Source organism: Nelumbo nucifera, chromosome 2 (genome assembly GCF_055504915.1).
Source record: "Nelumbo nucifera cultivar China Antique chromosome 2, China Antique-T2T, whole genome shotgun sequence".
In the NCBI taxonomy this organism is placed as follows: Eukaryota; Viridiplantae; Streptophyta; class Magnoliopsida; order Proteales; family Nelumbonaceae; genus Nelumbo; species Nelumbo nucifera.
In genome coordinates this window covers 94436596-94455591 of record NC_142650.1, presented here as the reverse complement: position 1 = coordinate 94455591, position 18996 = coordinate 94436596, and the positions used below count along the sequence as shown (strand labels likewise).

At 45.5% G+C, this 18996-nt stretch overlaps 1 pseudogene across 1 annotated transcript; it reads left to right on the top strand.

Moving 5' to 3' along the window:
* Window positions 1–379: 379 nt before the first annotated feature.
* LOC148802545 (cytochrome P450 89A2 pseudogene) lies at window positions 380–2302 on the top strand (annotated as a pseudogene). The gene has a single exon (XR_016083028.1). The product of XR_016083028.1 is annotated as a cytochrome P450 89A2 pseudogene (transcript).
* Window positions 2303–18996: the final 16694 nt, after the last annotated feature.

The following is an 18996-nucleotide window of genomic DNA, read 5'->3' as shown; positions in this document are numbered from 1 at the left end:
TAAGAGAAAATGTATGATGCAAAAGAGGTGTAATAGCGGAAGCATTAATTGCTTCGTCTTCCTGTGACTCCTGAGAAGAATACTTGAGGGGCAAGTCTTGGGCCACCTCTGTAAGACTGGAGATGGAGACGCCTCGAAGCCTCTTCCTCTCTTGTCAGAGCCTAGAGAGTCAAACCCCAACCCAGTTCTTTTCTTCATTCCTATCGTACCAGTTTCCTTGCAAATCCCCTTCTTCCAATAGTTTACTACTGTTTATTTGTTTTGATTTATAAATTATTACAAAACGAGGGCCCATAATTCTGGACGGATCAAATTCCTATAATTCTTTATAAGGGCTTATCCTACCTTCTCCAACCATTGAACCAAGACACCTATCCAGAAACCCCAGAGGATGTGACGTGATGAACACGTAAATATCTCTATCAGTCTCTCTCTCAATTCTCAAACACTTGTTAAACTTTACTTATCAAAACACTTGCAAATGGGAATTTTGGGGTATAAATTAATTGTCCATTTACAATTCATTTCAACGGAAAGTTAATCAGAAATCGTGTTGTCAGCCTCCGATGGAGATTTGGTTCATCATCCTCGCCTCTCTCTGCATCTCTGCAGCCCTGAAATCCCTCCTGGATCTACTCTCCCTCAACCACAACCACAATAAGCTCCCACCAGGTCCCTTTACTGTCCCCATCATAGGCGACTTCTTATGGATTCGCAAATCCCTCTATGATATTGAAACCAGTGTTCGCAATCTACGCACCAAGTACGGCCCCATCATCAAGCTTCAAATTGGCTTCCGCCCAGCTATCTTCATCGCCAACCACGACCTCGCTCACAAAGCCCTCATCCAGCACGGCTCCACCTTCGCCGATCGCCCTCCAGCTCTCGCACCCAGACGCGTCATTACCAGCAACCAACACAACATCAGTGCAGGCGCCTATGGCCCCCTCTGGCGCCTCTTCCGACGTAATCTTACCCACGAGATCCTCCACCCTTCACGGATTAAGTCTTACGGAAACGCCCGCATCTGGGTTTTGGAGATACTGACCAACAAGCTCAGAGAACAAGCCAATTACGGACAACCCGTTCGCGTCATGGATCACTTCCAGCACGCCATGTTCTGCTTGTTGGTGCTCATGTGCTTCGGAGAAAAGCTCGACGAGAAGGTTATCAAGGAAGTCGAATCCGTTCATAGGAAGCTTATAACCAGTTTCGGTCGATTCAACGTGCTAGCTTTCATGCCAAGATTGGGAAAGATTGTGTTCCGAAAGAAGTGGGAGGAGCTCTATCAGCTCCGGCACAACCAAGAAAGCGTTCTCATTCCTCTAATCAGAGCCCGGCAAGAGCAAGAGAAGAAAAACCAGAAGGGCGAATCCATCCTCTGCTACGTCGATACTCTGCTCAGCCTTCAACTCCCAGATGGAGGAAGGAAACTGACGGAGGACGAGATGGTGACCTTGTGCTCGGAGTTTCTAAACGGGGGCACTGATACAACATCCACCGCGTTACAGTGGATCATGGCGAATCTGGTGAAGCATCCACACATCCAAGCAAAGCTGGTCTCAGAGATCGAAGGAGTGGTAAAATCCGGCGAAGAGATCAAAGAGGAAGATCTGCAGAAGATGCCGTATCTGAAGGCGGTAGTTTTAGAGGGTCTGAGAAGGCACCCACCTGCACACTTCGTGCTACCACACGCAGTCACAGAGGACATCACCATAGATGGGTATGTCATACCGAAGGACGCCACAGTGAATTTCACGGTAGAGGAGATGGGATGGGACCCAAAAGTGTGGAAGGACCCGATGGAGTTCAAGCCGGAGAGGTTCTTGACCGGTGACGTTGATGGAGGGGAAGTGTTTGATATAACGGGGACCAGGGAGATTAAGATGATGCCGTTTGGTGCTGGAAGGAGGATCTGCCCTGGTCTTGGATTGGCTTTGCTTCATCTCGAGTATTTTGTAGCCAATTTGATCAGGGATTTTGAGTGGACGGCTGGCGATGGAGAAGAAATCGATTTGTCTGAGAAATTGGAGTTCACCGTGGTTATGAAAAATCCTCTGAGGGCTCATATATCTCCAAGGATTAAGTAGAGTAGACCATGCATGATGATGAACTATCTTTTGGGGGCCCATATGGAAATAAAAATAGTATATTATTTTGTAAATAACTTCTGTGTTAATATTTTGGGCCCATATCCACTTGTTGTTGTATATTAAGTAAAAGTGGGCCCCTTATTCCTGTTAAATGTTAATTATATCCGTTGTCAATTAAAATCAAAACAAAGTAGAAGAGATTTTTTGAAGACGACGTGAGAAAGTGAAAGATGAGCTGGTAGAACTGGGTCAGCTGTCACCTTCACAAGAAGGGAGCTTCCTCGCAAAACCTATGCTACTCCAGGTGGAGAAATCTCCGTGGCTAATTTATCTGATTGGTTGGGAACCATTAAGACCAAAATTAACCCACATAGGTCTTGTCTCTTTCTCTACGGTTGATTTAGCCTTGTTTTGCATTTATTACTATCACTTCTACATATTTTTAATGCATTCTTAACTCATAAATTGGACTATAAGTCCCAATAATAAGAAAAAACAGATGTGCAAAAGAAATTAAAAAACTGGCCAGCCCATTCGAGCCTGACTCAAGCCTGAGCCCAGCCCAGCCCAAGTTGGGTTGGGTTAAGCTTAGGTTGGGCCTAAGTTGGATTGTGCCCAAATCCAAGGTTTGAACCTTAGGGTATGGGCTGACCCTCAACCCGACCCAACCCAACTAAGTTGCAATCCTAAATTTTGTCTAATTTAAATAAGATGATTTCAAATTGAATTTGGATATTAAATAAAGTTAAAATAATGAAAATATTACGTATTATAAATATAATAAACTATAAATGACTAATATTTTATATCATAAATTAAATGAATTGTAAATAACTTCTTTGATACTTGAACCTGCTGCTCTTTATTAAATATGAAAACATTGAAACTAACTTTACTACTAGACATAATATAAATCTTATGTGGACATGGCATTTTTAAATAGAAAATGATGATCCCACAACCATTAACCTAGAATGCAGTTGTCCAACTCGACAGCCGCTCTCCACTCTTATATTCCGCTAAGTTGTTTTTTATGTTTTTTAATCTTAAAAGATAAAAAGTAGCAACAAGGCATTAGCTACGAAATTATCATTAATTAATTGCAAGAAACTTTAGGAATTCAATTATCATTAATTAAAATGTCTATCAATAGGGAGGGTTCTAGAATGGATGAGATCGCCTCAAGTGCAGTTTGGAGATGGGTTTAAAAGTGGTGGGGTATTTGAGGAGGGGGTTTATAATTCTTTCAAAAGTGGGTTTAAAAGTAAAGGGATATTTTAGTAATTTTAGGGAAAATATGAATGATGGAGGGATTTAGAAAAAAAATGATTTTTAAGAATGGAAGAATGGTTTGAATATTCTTCAGGAAAAGGCTCAAAGGAGGGAGGGGTGCTTCTGTAAATTTTTCAGAAGAAAGGTTTGAAAAAAGAAGGGGTGTTTCAGTAATTTCTTGGCTTCAAGGATAGAGGGGTATTTCTATAATTATTGAAAATTATGCCTGGCTTCAGTGTTCTCTTTATTTTATGAAGAGATATTCCCAATGCAAGGCTGCAGAAGGCTGCTCAAATGGTGTAAGTATAGACTTGCACCGACTGAAGCTGAACTCCTTAATAGGTATTGTCCAAGAAATGAGTGTTTCAGAATTGGGTACCTAGGATAGAAGGTCTAATGACTCGAGGCATCTTAGGTCCAATGGCTAAATGGCTAATGGAGTATTGGAACTGGATCTGTTCCTTACACATGGCACCTCATAATGACCACGCAGACACATCCCACCATGCATTGGGAACATCTCTTGTTAATAATAACACATAAGTATCGGAAATGTAGGATGTGTTTGTGAGGTTGTTGCGAGAAACCCTGTGTAAGGAACAGATTTCAATTCTCAAGCACTTGGGAAATGAGGGTTTTGGAATTTACGGGTCCAATTGGGCCTGTAACATCATAAAAATTATAATAAAAATATAAAATTTTAATAAACATATAAAAATACAAAAAATAAATTTATAGAAAAAATTGCCCATGTCTTTGACGTTGTATTTGGGTTAGATTCGGATTGGGTCCAACACATTTGAACTCTATCTAGTCATTGAAACTCCAAATTTGAATCCGATATATTGAAATTGGATCGAATTTGGATTTAACGCGAGTGCACTTTGTTTATTTGTTTGTGTTTAAAGTAAAGAAAATTAAAAGGTTTTAAAAAAATAGATTTTAACTCATTCAGATATAATAATTTTTAATAAAATACTCTATTCAGAAGAGGAATGGGGTAGACCGTTGGAAATGGAAGATTGATAAATTTTTAGAACAGGTGAGTGGGGGATTCTACGATTGAGAAATGACAAAATAGTTACAGTCCGAAGAGCTAAAAGTGAGAGACTGTATCAACCAAGAAAGAATGGTATGGAAGGAAAGCCAAATTCATAATTTAGTTCCTAGTCATGTTTGGAGAAAAATAAAAACCATCTCCCTCCCTTCAAACCCAAAAGAAGACAAGATAATTTGGAGATTCCACCCGAGGCTGTTTGATTGATAGAGGGCATGCAGGGCCTTTCTCTTTCCAGCGCACAAGTTTAAAGGCAATTAAGTCACAAGGCTAGGATGTCTTTTATCCAAATTCTCCGCAAGGTCTGCCGAGGGAGCTGAGGATGAGGCCAAAGCTATTGTTGGTGTTGCTGATTCTGCCGCCGAGGATTAATCGGCAACCTCCGTCTTGTGCTGACCGAGGTGTCGTTGGCCGAGGTGTAGCCGATCGGGCTATGCCTCGGCGTCCTCAGTCCTTTCCTGACTAAGGTGTCGTTGGTCAAGGTGTAGCCGGCTGGGCTATTCCTTGGCGTCCCCAATCTTGTATTGACTGAGGTGTCGTTGTCTGAGATCTTTCGGTTTCCGAGCTCTCAGCCATGGGACACTCAGTTTCTGGTCTCGGGAGCCTTTGGGGCCCTTGTAGGGCTAGCCGTTTCCCAGCTAGTTCAGCCATTAAGCCGGCGGTAGTGCGGAGTTCCTCGACCGCCTTCAGGCCTTGGTGGGCGGGGGCGTTCTTCCTCCACGACTTAGCGTGTGTGTGTTTAGCGTGCGCGGTGTAGGGCGATTGTGTAGTGCGGCTGTGTGTGGTTGTCAGGCTCGCGGGAGCGGGCCGTGGAGGCAAACTTCCTTACTGTGTCTTGCTTCTCATGCTTGGACCGCGCTCCCCTCCTTTGTAGCCAGCGCATGTTGGGGTCCTCGGAATGAGGATCGTCCTTCATACGCGTCGGGGCGTGGAGGGAGGACAGCCCGGCTGGGCGGTGCCATGCATCCTAGTGTCTACATCATCTCGAAAATCTTATCAACTCTCTTGCATTGCTCGGAACTGTACAGGATCAACCGCTACTGGAGGCTATGGAATTTCTTGATGCGTAGGGTTACGATGCCGAGATTCCCGAGATGGGGATCGACCTGTTGATCGTTCGGACTAGTTCTTGGGAATCTTGATCGCTTTCTTGATTGCGAGGTGAGGAATGAAAGATTTTTGAGAAAGGATTTTTGTGCGTTTCTCACAGACGGCGCCAATCTGATGCTGCTCAATTCAAGGTAGTGTACGAACCGAGGAGGGCAATCAGATAGTCCTCACTGGCAGGTCGGGGCCGAGTTTCAAGGATGAGGCCGCGCTTCAAGATCTGCGATCAAGGAAGAAGTCAGAGGCCCGAGGAATTACCCCCGGGTAAGAACTCTGACGGTCAAGTCTGTAGGAAGTGGTAGGATGGTCGGGCGAAGCTATAAGGATGCCGGTCCGAGCTAAGTAGCGGTGTAGGTCTCAGAAGTTGGATCCCTTATCTCGAGCATGGAGTACCTTTTCATAGCCGAAGATCTGTGTCCTGGTTGGATTGGGCTTTCGGGGTTGTCGGGATGAGGTTAGCCGCCGAGGTATTCGGGATAGAGTCCCATTCCCCAACGGGGTCTTCCTTATTCCTCTTTATCCGTAGTTGTACTCATCCATATGACGTGTAGTTGACGTGGTTGGAAGGATAAGATGGGGTGCCATAGTAATAGCGTAGCTTGGATGAGCTAGCCCGATGTGGCCAGGCTAGGCCGACGTGGCCGAGCTATGCCAACGTGACCGAGTTAGGATGACGTTGTAGAGCGACAATTGGGCAGCCACGCATCTCACAGGGCCAGCTCAGCAATAACCCGAACACCTAATAAATTTTAGGGGCTCCTCTTGATATAATAATATTTTAAATAATTCTATTTGACAATTAAAAAACTTTGGAGTTTCATAAATCTTCTTCTTCATCAATTTTTTTTAACAAATCACATATGTCACATGCGTCACGACTAGTAGTCTAGTATCATGAAAAAAAATAAAGAAGACAAGGATGAAACGGAAGAAGAGAAAAAATTTAAAATTATATAAAAGTCAACAAATGGATTGCATTAACTTTAAAATTCTTAATCCGACGGTTTCTAGAAATAATGACCTAATCTCGTGTTCCCTAAAAATTACCCCCAATGAAATATGAACATGCTGGCTCGTTTGTGTCAAACTTTCCACCACTAGGTCCACTCTGACGGTGTTGAAAATGAATGGGCAGTTACAAAATTGCTCATTTGTTGTATATATTTATACTTCACTTGGAGTATTGAAAATATTTTTTTAATAATATTAATGGCAGGTAAAAGCATCTTACAAACAAAGAAAATGACAATTTTAGGATTTCAAAATACTCTTTAGGGCATATCCCGTCTCTTAAAAACCAATTGGAGTGGTTTGTGTTATAAATTGAGTGAAAGTTTGGGACAGTGATTAAAAAAAAAAAAAAAAGAAAGTTTAGGGAGTCCATAGTGGAGAGATGGATTGTAAAATAGGAATGGGAACGGATAGGGTACCCATATAAATTGCCCTACCCTTGACCAAATATTTTCTACTAAAAAATGTTCCTTAAGGCTTATAGTGTGACTTGAATCCAAATAAATTAATTATAAAATAGATTTTATTAACTTTTGTGTTGATCAAAACGATCAATACATATATACGATTAATAATGCCAACTAAAAATTAAAAGTTAAAATTAGCATTTTATAACTTAATGAAATCCAAATTTACATCAAACGAATGATTTTAATCTCAAAAAATTTATACAAATAAAATATTAATAATAGAATAATTTTCTTAGTACTTAAAATTTATAAATTTGTGCATGATATTAAATATAATAAGTTTATATTTATGCACCCTAAGTATAAATACTGATACCCTAAAGTCAAAACCCAAATCTTATAGATTTTTAATCTAAAATCTCAAACCCCGTAAGGTTTTGATAAACGAATCCTATTAAATTCGGGTCAAATACCCAAAAACTCCCGTGAAATTGCAATCCCTATCCCAAAACATAAAAGGGATAACTTTACATAAAGAATAAAAAAATAAAATGAACTTCTATACTTGGAGTACAAGAATACTTGATGGGCAAAGAAAGAACTTTTGCTCCGGTAGTCATTAGTCAAAGTCGAGGAAACGGTCCACCCACGATGTGTTAAAATTACTTTTGTTTACTCTACTTTTGCACATGATTGGCTTTTCACGTGCCAATCTACCCTATCTCATGGTTTCCATCTCCAACCAAACACACATCCAGAAACCCAGATGACGTTTGGGCAGTGGTCAGACAATGAATTGTAAACTCTCTCGAACACCGAATTCCTTATTAGGCATAAAGAATTTCCAAAAGAAATAAAGTATTTTAGAATAAATAATTAGCCATTTCCACTGCTCTTTACTTGAACAGAAAAGCAAAAATCATTTGTAAGAAATCTGATCACTGATCGGTGTTGATGAAGGGTGATTTGGCACGATCTGACAAGAAGGGGATACATAGGCGCGATCTAATCGAAAGATGACAAATCTGCCAGGCAAAGCCTAGTTTGCAACATTTGGAGTTCGGGTATTCAGCCACCTCGGTGTAGAGGCACCTCGACACCCAATTCAGTTCGGGACTAAAGAATTGAAGTTCCAGCTCAAAGCTAATGAGCTGAAATGCTACATAACCGACTCCAAAGGCTTCCCCAACAAATCCCAAATCTTTCGAGATCACGATGACCCAACGTATCTCGAATTTCCTGAGATCACGATGAGAACTCGTCCCAGCTCCGCCTGAATTGGAGGTAAACGATAAACCTTATCAACCCATTACTCTCCTTCAGAAATGGAACAAACCTTTTCTCCATAACCCGGAGATCCCAAAGCTCTTTCGTAAGGCCCACGACCACTCCAGTATATAAAGACATGAAACCTCAAGGCAAAGGTACGCGTGATTACTCTACTCACTAGCACTCAAGCTTTCAAGCATTCAGCTCGCATTCACGGCATAAGTACTAACTTAAGCATTAGAGCGACCTCGCTGGGTTAGCTACCCCGGGTTCTCTGATCCATTGTTTTGTAGATTGATCCAACTCACTGCCCAATTAGAGTTCGAATCACCCTCCAGCTAGGAATAGCCAAATCGCACACTATCAATTGGCGTCATCTGTGGGAAACGATCGAAAGGTCATCCCTATCTCTTTACAGTTTCAAACTTAATCTCAACCTCACTGGCATCTTCCAGCCACACTGGAAAAAGTGTCGAGATGAACGTCATCGGGGGGCAAGCCCAGCAGTCAACCTTCCCCCAAGTTCCTACGGTGTGCATCGGCCAGTTCACTATTCCACTCATAGTGTCTGGAGTCCCATCACTATCCGCACCACCGAGCACCACGCAAGTGAGCATCCCACTCCCCCGAGTGGTAGGCGCAACTTTCTCTGAGCCATCCGTGGTTCCCCCCGGAACCGGGAATTCCCAGTTCCATGATCTCATTCAGTGCGTCCGGGAAATACAGATCCAGATGTTGCAGGTCCAGCAATTCCAGCAATACCAGCAATACTGTTTGTACCATCAGTATCAACACCAGTTCCCTCCACTACAGCTAAACCAGTAGCCGGTTCCACCTCGGCACTCAGGGCCCCGTAAGGGCCAGAACCCAAATCGGCCTGGAACTAACTAGAACATTAACCGATCTCCCCATCGGGGCGAAGAGACCTCACAAGTACCGATTCCTCTTAGGAGTCAGGTTTTGCCCCGTGGAAGGAGAGACGGTCAACACACTCCTCCAGCCTCGCAAGGAAATCTCAGAAACAGGTCTGGGGATAGTCAGCCCAATCTGCCTCGGTACTCATAGCAAGAAAATGACGGCACGAGAGCAGATAATAACCAGTTTGGAGTTCGAGGTGCGAACTTGAGACAAGACCTCTCCGTCCCTCTAGATAGCCAGTTCGAGCCCCACAACCAAGAGAATCCAACGAGAATGAACCAGGATCTACCTCGCGACAATGCCGAAGTACCAGACTAGACCGAAGTGAGCAGTACCAACACCGAGCTGGTGAAGAAGCAGCAACGGCGATGTCGCAAAACATGCCGCACCTCGGCCAGGAACAGCCCGCCAGCGAAGCCAGGCCAGCGAGAAGAGCAAACCAAAGGAAAGGAAAAAGCGAGCTCGGTGGCTACAAAGACTACGCCTCCACTACTTTGTCAGTCATCCCCTTAGTCTCCCGAGCTCTTGGCAACTCCAATGCCAAAAGATTTTAAAATGCCCCCATTAGACAAGTATGACGGGTCGTTTGACCCCAATGACCATGTGGACTCTTTATAGTCTCAGATGCACCTAGCTGGGGCTGATGAGTCCTGCATGTGTGTAGCCTTCTCTACTACGTTTAAGGGGGTAGTCCGAACTTGGTATCGAAATCTCGCGTCGGGCTCCATCAAAAGTTGGTCCCAGTTCGCTGACTTGTTCACTACGCACTTCATTACTAGCAAGAAGTGTCTGAAATCGCGGGAAAGCCTTCTAAATGTGGTTCAGAGGGAAGGAGAATCGATTAGAAGCTATATCAAGCGCTTCAATGACACTTGTCTGTAGATACTGGACCTCGACTCGACGGTATGACACTACAGCAAAGAAAGGTACAACCACAAAGAGTTTAAGTGGCATGTGGTAGCTAACAAACCAAAGGACATCACCGAATTCCTTAAGTTAGCATATCAGTTCATCGGTACTGAGAAGGAGATCAATCAAAAGATCAACAACCCATCGCCGGAAAAGAGGAAGAGAGGGAATGAAGGAACGAGCAATGGTGGACCGAAAAGGAAGAAAAGCAAGTCCCGGAGCAGGGTAAGAAACAACTCAAGAAGTCGATCCCCCTCGCGAACTCGTAAATCAGGTCAGCGCTCCAGAACCTCACCTGTGGAGAGAACGAGCTACACACCTTTGAACGCTAAGAAAGGAGAGATCCTAATGGCCATTAAGGACTCCTCCTTCGTCAAATGGCCACCCAGGCTAAGGGGAGACCCAACAACAAGAAATCCAAATGTTTACTATCATTTTCATCGAGATCATGGACACAACACAAAGAATTGCAAGAATCTCTGTGACGAGATCGAGGAACATATCCAACGTAGATACCTGAAGAACTTCATCTTGCGAGAAGAGAGAGGAAAAATAGATCGACAGGCAGATCGACAAGGGGAGTAGAAGAGGAATGGCCCCGAGATCAGCAGGCAGAATGAGCAACCACCGTGACAGTTGCTAGAGGAAAGACCGATCCGCAGGTAATTAACATGATCACCGGCGGGTCCATCATCGCCGGATGTACATCAGCAGCCGGGAGGACCTCAGTCCGTGAGTTAGAGAATGAAGAGGAAAACCCACCAAAGCGACCTAGGCTTGAAGAACCAATATACTTCACTGGGGGTGATGAACGCGGGATCCAGTACCTTTACGACGATGCCCTAGTGGTGAAGTTACGAATTAATGACTTAGAGGTAAAGCACATCTTGGTAGACTCAGGCAGCTCGACAGATATACTCTTCAAGGAGACCTTCGACAAATTACAGTTACGGTAGAGCGACCTAAAACTTGTAGATACTCCTTTGTTAGGGTTCAATGGCGAGGAGGTCAGACCTCTTGGTCGAATCACAGTACCTGTGGAAGCTGGCACATGGCTAAACATTGTGCGATTTGAGTACACATTCCTGGTAGTCACGATTCCCTCCCCCTACAACGCCATAGTAGGTCGGCCCATCACGCATGTTCTACGTGCGGTAGTATCCACTTACTATTTGGTGATGAAGTTCCCAACTGATTACGGAGTGGGAGTCGTGCGAGGCAACCAGCTCGAATCACACAAGTGCTATGTGGCTGCTCTAAAAGGGAAAGCAAAGCTAGTAGAGGATGTTGATCTCGAGCGACCAGCGGAGTATACCGACGAGCGAGCTGCCCCGAGAGAGGAGACGGTCCACATATCAGTCTCTGCTGACGAACTGACCAAGACTCTCCAGATCGGTGCCTTAATCAATGAACCACTTTGCTCCCAGCTAGTAAGTTTCTTACTCGAAAACTTAGATGTTTTTGCTTGGTCCGCGGCAGAAATGCACGGAATTGATTAAAAAATTATAACTCACAAATTGAATACCGACCCTTTAGTCAGGCCAGTAAGGCAGAAGAAGCGCAACCTCACCCCGAAATGTTGGAAGGTAGTCGATGAAGAGGTTGGGAACCTCCTCACGGCAGACTTCATCAAGGAAGTCCATTACCTGAGCTAGGTGGTTAACCCGGTTCTGGTGAAAAAAGACAATGGCAAGTGGCGCATGTGCGTCGATTACACCGACCTGAATAGAGCCTGCCTAAAAGATTGTTTCTCGCTACCCAAGATCGACCGCCTAGTGGGCGCAACCTTAGGGCATGAGTTGCTGAGCTTCTTGGACGCCTATACCGGTTACAACTAGGTTAGGATGGATCCTGCTGATGAAGAGAAGACCGCCTTCATAACTGAGCTCGGGTTATACTGTTACAAGGTCATGCCCTTCGGATTAAAAAATGCTGGGGCAACATTCCAGTGCCTTGTAAATAAGATTTTTGAGCCGTTAATCGACAATAAAGTAGAATGTTATGTTGATGACATGGTTGTGAAGACCCAATTTTCAAATTCTTTGTTGAATGATTTAAGGAATGTTTTTCAAGTTTTACGAAGATATAATATGAAGTTGAACCCAAACAAGTGCATCTTTGTAGTCACTTCGAGCAAATTTCTAGGTTATATAGTCAACCAACGTGGCGTCGAGTTCAACCCACACAAAATAAAACCATTCTAGATATGAGACCACCCAGCAAAATAAAAGTGGTTTAGAGGTTGACTAGCCAGATAGCTGCCCTGAGCCGCTTCAAGTCCAAATCGACAGACTGGTGCTTACCCTTTTTTAAAGCCATAAAAAAGAGTAAAGACTTCGAATGAACTGAAGAATGCCAGCTCGCCTTTGATGAGCTAAAAAGATACTTAGGTACTGCCCCAGTTTTAAATGGACCCGAAGAAGGGGATGTGTTAAAGCTATACCTCTCTGCGAACGATGAAGTGGTTAGTTCGGTATTGATCAAAGAAGTAGATTGGGTCCAACGACCCATCTACTATGTTAGCAAAATTTTGCAGGAAGCAAAAACCAGGTATCCGGAGATTGAGAAATTAGCATATGCACTAATCATAGCAGCCCGAAAGCATTGCCTGTACTTCCAGGTCCACACTATTGTCGTTCTCACCAACAAACCCTTGAGGCAGATTCTGCTCAAACCCGAGGTGTCTGGGAGATTAACGAAGTGGTCCATCGAACTGAGCATATACAATATCTAGTATGAGCCTCGACCAGCAGTCAAAGCTCATGTCTTGGTCGATTTTGTAGTAGAATGCACGCTCAGCACAACGACCCCCAAGCTGACCGAGCTCGATCACACGACGGGAGCTTTAACCAGTGCGGTGCCAGTCCCGGTCAGAGTGTAACCGACCTGGGACGAGGAGCCCTAGATCCTCCACGTTAATGGCTCGTCCAACCAGTATGGAAGCGGTGCAGGACTAATATTGTATGGCCTAAGCGAGGTGAAGCTGGAATATGCTCTCTGGTTCGGATTCAAGGCATCAAACAACGAGGCAGAATATGAAGCATTGGTCGTCGGGTTAACCTTATCAAGGGAAATGAAAGCAAAGCACCTCATTGTATGCAACGACTCACAACTAGTGGTTAACTAAGTCACTGGTGAGTACGAATCCCGCAACCCCACTATGACAGCTTACTTGCCAAAGTCAGAGAGATCCTGCACAGCTTCGTCTCCTACTTCATCAGACAAATTCCGAGGTCTGAGAACGTTGAGGTTGATGCCTTGTCATGACTAGCTAGCATGAGCAGCAACACCACGCGAACTGTGTACATAGAGGACCTACCTCGGCCCAGCATTCTCAGGGGGTAGAAGAGGTCACATCCGTGTAACAAGCGGAACCGAGCTGGATCGACGCACTCGTGAGTTATCTACTTCACGGGACCCTACCTGCAGAATATAACGCAGGCCGAAGGGTAGAGCGCCAGTCAGCTAAATATGTCCTTATAGATGGACAATTGTATAAAAGGCCTTTCACGCTCCCTTACCTGCGCTGCTTGTGACCCTTAGAAGTTGAGCATGTACTTCGCGATACCCATGAAGGCTTGTGCGGCAGACACTTGGGGGGCAGAGCTCTTGCATAGAAAGTGTTAAGGCAAGGCTATTACTGGCCCATGATGAAGGCGGATGCACTCGAGCTCTAAAAAAATGTGACAGGTGTTAGAGGCATGCCAACATTCACCATCAACCTGTTGCTGATTTGAAATACCTCACTAGCCCATGGCCCTTCGCAGTGGGAAATCCACTTCCTTGGTTCTTTCCCCCCAGCAATAGGGCAGAGGAGGTTCTTGGTTATAGCAGTAGATTACTTTATGAAGTGGGTGGAAGCTGAACCCTTGGTAACGATCACAACCCGCAACATACAGAATTTCTTCTAGAAAAGCATAGTATGTCGCTTCGAACTACCTCGAGTACTGATATCCGACAATGAGAAATAGTTCGAAGATGTTAAGTTTCAAAACTGGTGTGCCGAAATGGGTATTCAACAAAATTTTACCTCGGTGGCACACCCCTAGGAGAACGGGCAAGCAGAAGTAACCAACAAAGCGATACTTCGCGGATTGAAAGCTCGCTTAGCTCGAGCCAAGGGATTGTGGATAAACGAACTGCCCAGTATCCTTTGGGCCTACCGAACTACTATTAAGACCGCGACGGGTGAGACCCCTTTCAACCTCACGTATGGTACAGAAGCGGTGATCTCGACAGAAATAGATGTGTCCACATTATGATTGGAGGCTTATGATGAGGAAACGAAAGGTGACGAGCTCCGTACCAACCTAGACCTGGTAGAAGAGGTACGAGACCTGGCTTACATTTGGACCGCAGCTTACCAACAAAGAGTAGCTTGGTACTATAACGCCCGGGTAAGAAAATGACACTTCCGCATCGGCGACTTGGTTCTTCGGAAGGATATGGTACCTGAATTAGGAAGGTCCATACCGAGTCAAGCGGGTATTCGGGGAAGGCACATATGAGCTTGAGACTTTGGAAGGAAAGCAAGTACCTCGAGCATAGAATATCGATAACTTAAGAAGGTACTACTTATGAACTTACAACTCAAAAGAAAAATTTCCTCAAGTCTATGTGACCACCGAACTGGTCGAAAAAGACGACTGAATGGAGAGAGGACTGCGAGTCACTTCCAGAAGCCAAAGGGCTATGGCGTCGAGCTGACAGAAGATCTCGGCACTACGACAAGTCCTAGTCGCCTCTTTGGCATAGGTAGACAAGTCCTAGTCGCCTCTTCGACATAGGTAGACAAGTCCTAGTCGCCTCTTTGGCATAGGCAGACAAGTCTTACTCGCCTATGAGGCATAGACAGCTCGGGTGCAAACCCTACGGTGTCTAATTTACCTCGGCATACAACAACATAAGGTTAATCCCACCTGGGGTCAGGCTCATTAGCTCGACGCTAAGGGATAAGCAACACTTAAGCAAGTGAGTAGCCTGTGCGCAGACAGGTCGGGTATATACCCTACAATGTCTGCCCACCTCGGCGTACAATGGTACGAGGTTATTCCTACTTGGAGTCAATCTCATTGGCTTGGGCGAAACCTATACTTAGGAACAAGTTCACTCCTATTTGGTTTAGTTCCCCAGCTCGGGAGTAATCCACACTTAGAAAAAATTTACACACAAAGATTGCAAAACACTTATATTTCATTGATGTAGAACTTCAAGTACAAAAAAAAATTTACTGTAACTGAGCTCGAAGGCCCGGGATGTACATTATATGTAAGGGTGTCCAAGAAAAGAGGCACGACTAAACATCCGATCTGCTAGAATCCCCTCCAGCAGGTAGGTCGGTTTCCATGTGGTCCTCCTACACATCCTCTCAGCCTGCCTCCCTTGATGGCCTCGCCTCAAGAATTTCACCGTCACTCTCCCCTTCGGAGGAGTCGGGTTCCTCGTCAGCCTCCTTTGCCATCTCAGGAGTGATGGACGACATGAAAATAGATCCGAAGTCGAGCTCGGGAAACTTTCATCGCATCAGCCACTTGCAAAGCTTGAAGCCTGACCGGTATGAGTTAGATCCATACTCGACCTGGAGTTCGTGAAACTCCGGGGACTCCTTGAACTCCTTGATGGCGCGATCTCTCTCTTGAACCCGCACCTCCTGGATGGCGGTGTCAAAGATCTCGGTGCGTTCCTTAATCATAGCCTCGAGGTTCTCGTTCTCTCGTAGGAAAGCCTCCTTCTCCCCTTTGAGTTCCTTCTTCTCCTCCGTCAGTACGAGGATAAGCTCCTCATGGCTTCGAGCTCCCTTCTTGGCTCGATGAACCTCAACTTGAGCTAAATCCAACTCGCGGTAAAGTTTCCGAGCGTTTTCTTTGGTCTCACGGGCTCGCTTCAATTTGATCTCGGACTGGTAGACAAGTGAATGAATAGCGGAGTTCACCTGGCAAACAGAAAACAGACGTAAGCACAATTAACAAAAGAATAAGGAAGTAAACAAAGGGGCAGGTTACTCACCGCCATACGGTAACTAGCTGCTCTTCCTCTGAGCTGACTCGTTGGCATGTCAACCCACTCTATGACCTCCGCAGGAAACACGACATCCTTGCTCTTGAGAAGCCTGAGTTGCAGAGTCATTATGCTCTCCTTCGGGGGCTGAGGCTCGAGCATTGATGTACCCACGGGCTCGTGAGGTGGGGCCCCCTCATCCTGGTCCTTGTCCAGGTCAACAACTGGAGGCTGGGGGAAAACCTCCTCCTCTGGGAGCTCGGCCGAGATTAGCTCTACCACAGTGACCTCGGGTTGGACAGGAACCGAAGGACCGACTCCTCCTGATGGGACCTCTTCGAGGCCTTCCTCTTCTTTCCCTTCTGAACGCTTTGTAGAAGATTGGCTGCCTCAACACCCATCATAGCTTCTACAAAAAAAAAAGAAAAAAGTTAGTCACGAACTGAAGTAAGTGCAAAAATAAAAAAGGAAAAGCGATACGTGCGTCGAGGTGGAGGCCTACTAGGAGGACTCAGCCCAACTCGTACAAGCTTTTTCTCAGCCAAGAAATCTTTCATTTCAAGGCTGAGGTCCCTCCAAGAATTAACGACTGCCCTAGTCTTAGCATCTAACCTCACTCCAGGGTCCTTAATGGCCACTCACCAGTGAGTCGGGAATGGCCATCCCTCAGGGTTTCGAACAAAGAAGTACCTTCTCTTCCAGGCCGGTACTTTGTTTGGGTTACCGAACAGAACTTTGAACCCAGGGCGAGGGGAAATGTAATAACTCTACAGGGTGTCCCCACGCAGGCAAGAAGAGTTCTTCTTGATGGAGCAGATCGAACTAAAGATGTCTAGGGTAAGAGGTCAGTTATACTCATGGAACAGTGAAATCGTGCCAACAATGGTTCGGATGGAGTTCGGGTGTAACTGGTCAATTGTAATGTCGAAGAACTTAATGATTTCTCTAACAAAATGGTGGAGCGGGAAGTGTAACCCAGCTACGAGTTGTGCCTCAAAAACCGTGAGCTTGTGGTGACCGTGAACCCAAGGGTATTGACCCAAAGGAATACTAAAGGTAAGGGTGTCGGGAAGACGGTAACGGGCTACCAAGGACAGCAATTTGTCTGAGGTCATCGTGGAAGGGCCGAAGTCATCCAGATCTCGACCTGGAGAAGAAGATGGGATCCCCTCTCTAGAGGTCGGTCGTTCTTCCTGAGGTTCAAGTTCCTCAAGCCGAGATAGCCCGACATCAGGTAAAGGTGTTTCCCCTAAGAGGTGTAAAAAGGAGCTCTCTAGCGAAGAGCTGACCTCACCAGCGGGAGCCGAGGACCGCACCTTGGCACCCTCAGGCTCACTAGAATCACTAAGTAACCTATATATGCTAGCACTAGACATACTGGATAGGAAAAGGAAAGGGGAACAACTAATGAAAGAAGACGAACTCACCTAAAGGACGACAATGACCTCAGACACAAAAGGAAGAGTGGCGAGCTGAAAGACTCCGATGCGATCTCAGGAGAGCTCAATTACATGATTTATGGTGAAGGTAATGGGCTCTACGGCCCCCTATTTATAGTCCACCGCATTTGGCAATCAATGACTGAGACTTGTACGATCCAACGGCTCCCATGAAAATTGGTTGCACGCTACTCGAGGATGAAATCTGTTGAGCGTGCTCTTTGGCATCCGCGGAAGCTATAAATAGTGTGACATCTGTGCGCGCCTGAGACGTGACCTGGGTCATTTCTTGGTTGAGCCAGACGATTGAACAGGCCCAACCAATGGTTTTCCCTCCAAATTGACTAAACGTCGTGCCAAATCCACCTGGACTCTTCACGAACTCCCCGCATCAGGTAGGACCCTTGGCACGAGGAGTGGGGCAATTGATGAAGAGTGATTTGGCACGACCTGACAAGAAGGGGACGCGTAGGCACGATCTGATCGAAAGATGACAACTCAGCCAGGCAAGCCTAGTTCGCAACATTTGGATTTCGGGTATTCAGCCACCTCGGCCCAAAACCCACCTCGATGTAGAGGCACCTCAACTCGCAGTCCAATTCGGGACTAAAGAATCAAAGTTCCAGCTCAGAGCTAATGAGCCAAAATGATACATAACCGACTCCAAAGGCTTCCCCAACAAATCCCGAATCTCTCAAGATCACGATGACCCAACAGATCCCGAATTCCCGAGATCACGATGAGAACTTGTCCCAGCTCCGCTTGAATCAGAGGTAAACGATAAACCTTATGAGCCCATTACTCTCCTTCTGAAACGGAACAAACCTTATCTCCACAACTCGGAGATCCCAGAGCTCTTTCGTAAGGCCCACGACTACTCCAGTATATAGACATGAAACCTCAAGGCAAAGGTACGCGTGATTACTCTATTGACTAGCACTCAAGCTTTCAAGCATTCAACTCGCATTCATAGCATAGGTACTAACTTAAGCATCGGAGTGACCTCGCCGGGTTAGCTACCCCAGGTTCTCTGAGCCACTATTTTGCAGATTGATCCAGCTCGCTGCCCAATTAGAGTTCAAATTGCCCTCCAGCTAGGTGTAGCCAGATCGCGCACTATCAGGTGTCAACTTCCCCAGTCTTAGTCTAATCCTCGCCTCTCTCTACATTGCAGAAGCTCCCACCAGGTCCCTTTATTGTGCCCATCATAGGCAACTTCTTATGGATTGCTAAATCCTTATAGGAGATTGAAATCATTCTTCGCAATCTACACACCAAGTATGGCTCCATCGTCAAGCATCAAATTGGCTCTCGCCCAGCCATCTTCATTGCAACCATGAGCTCGCGCAGGAGGCTCTCATCCACTATGGCGCCACCTTCACTGATCGTCCTCGACCTCTCGCACCCAATCGTGTAATTTCCAACAACCAACACAACATCAGTTATACTGCCTACAACCCACTTTGGCATCTCTTCTGATGGAATCTCACCCATGAGATCCCCCACCCTTCACG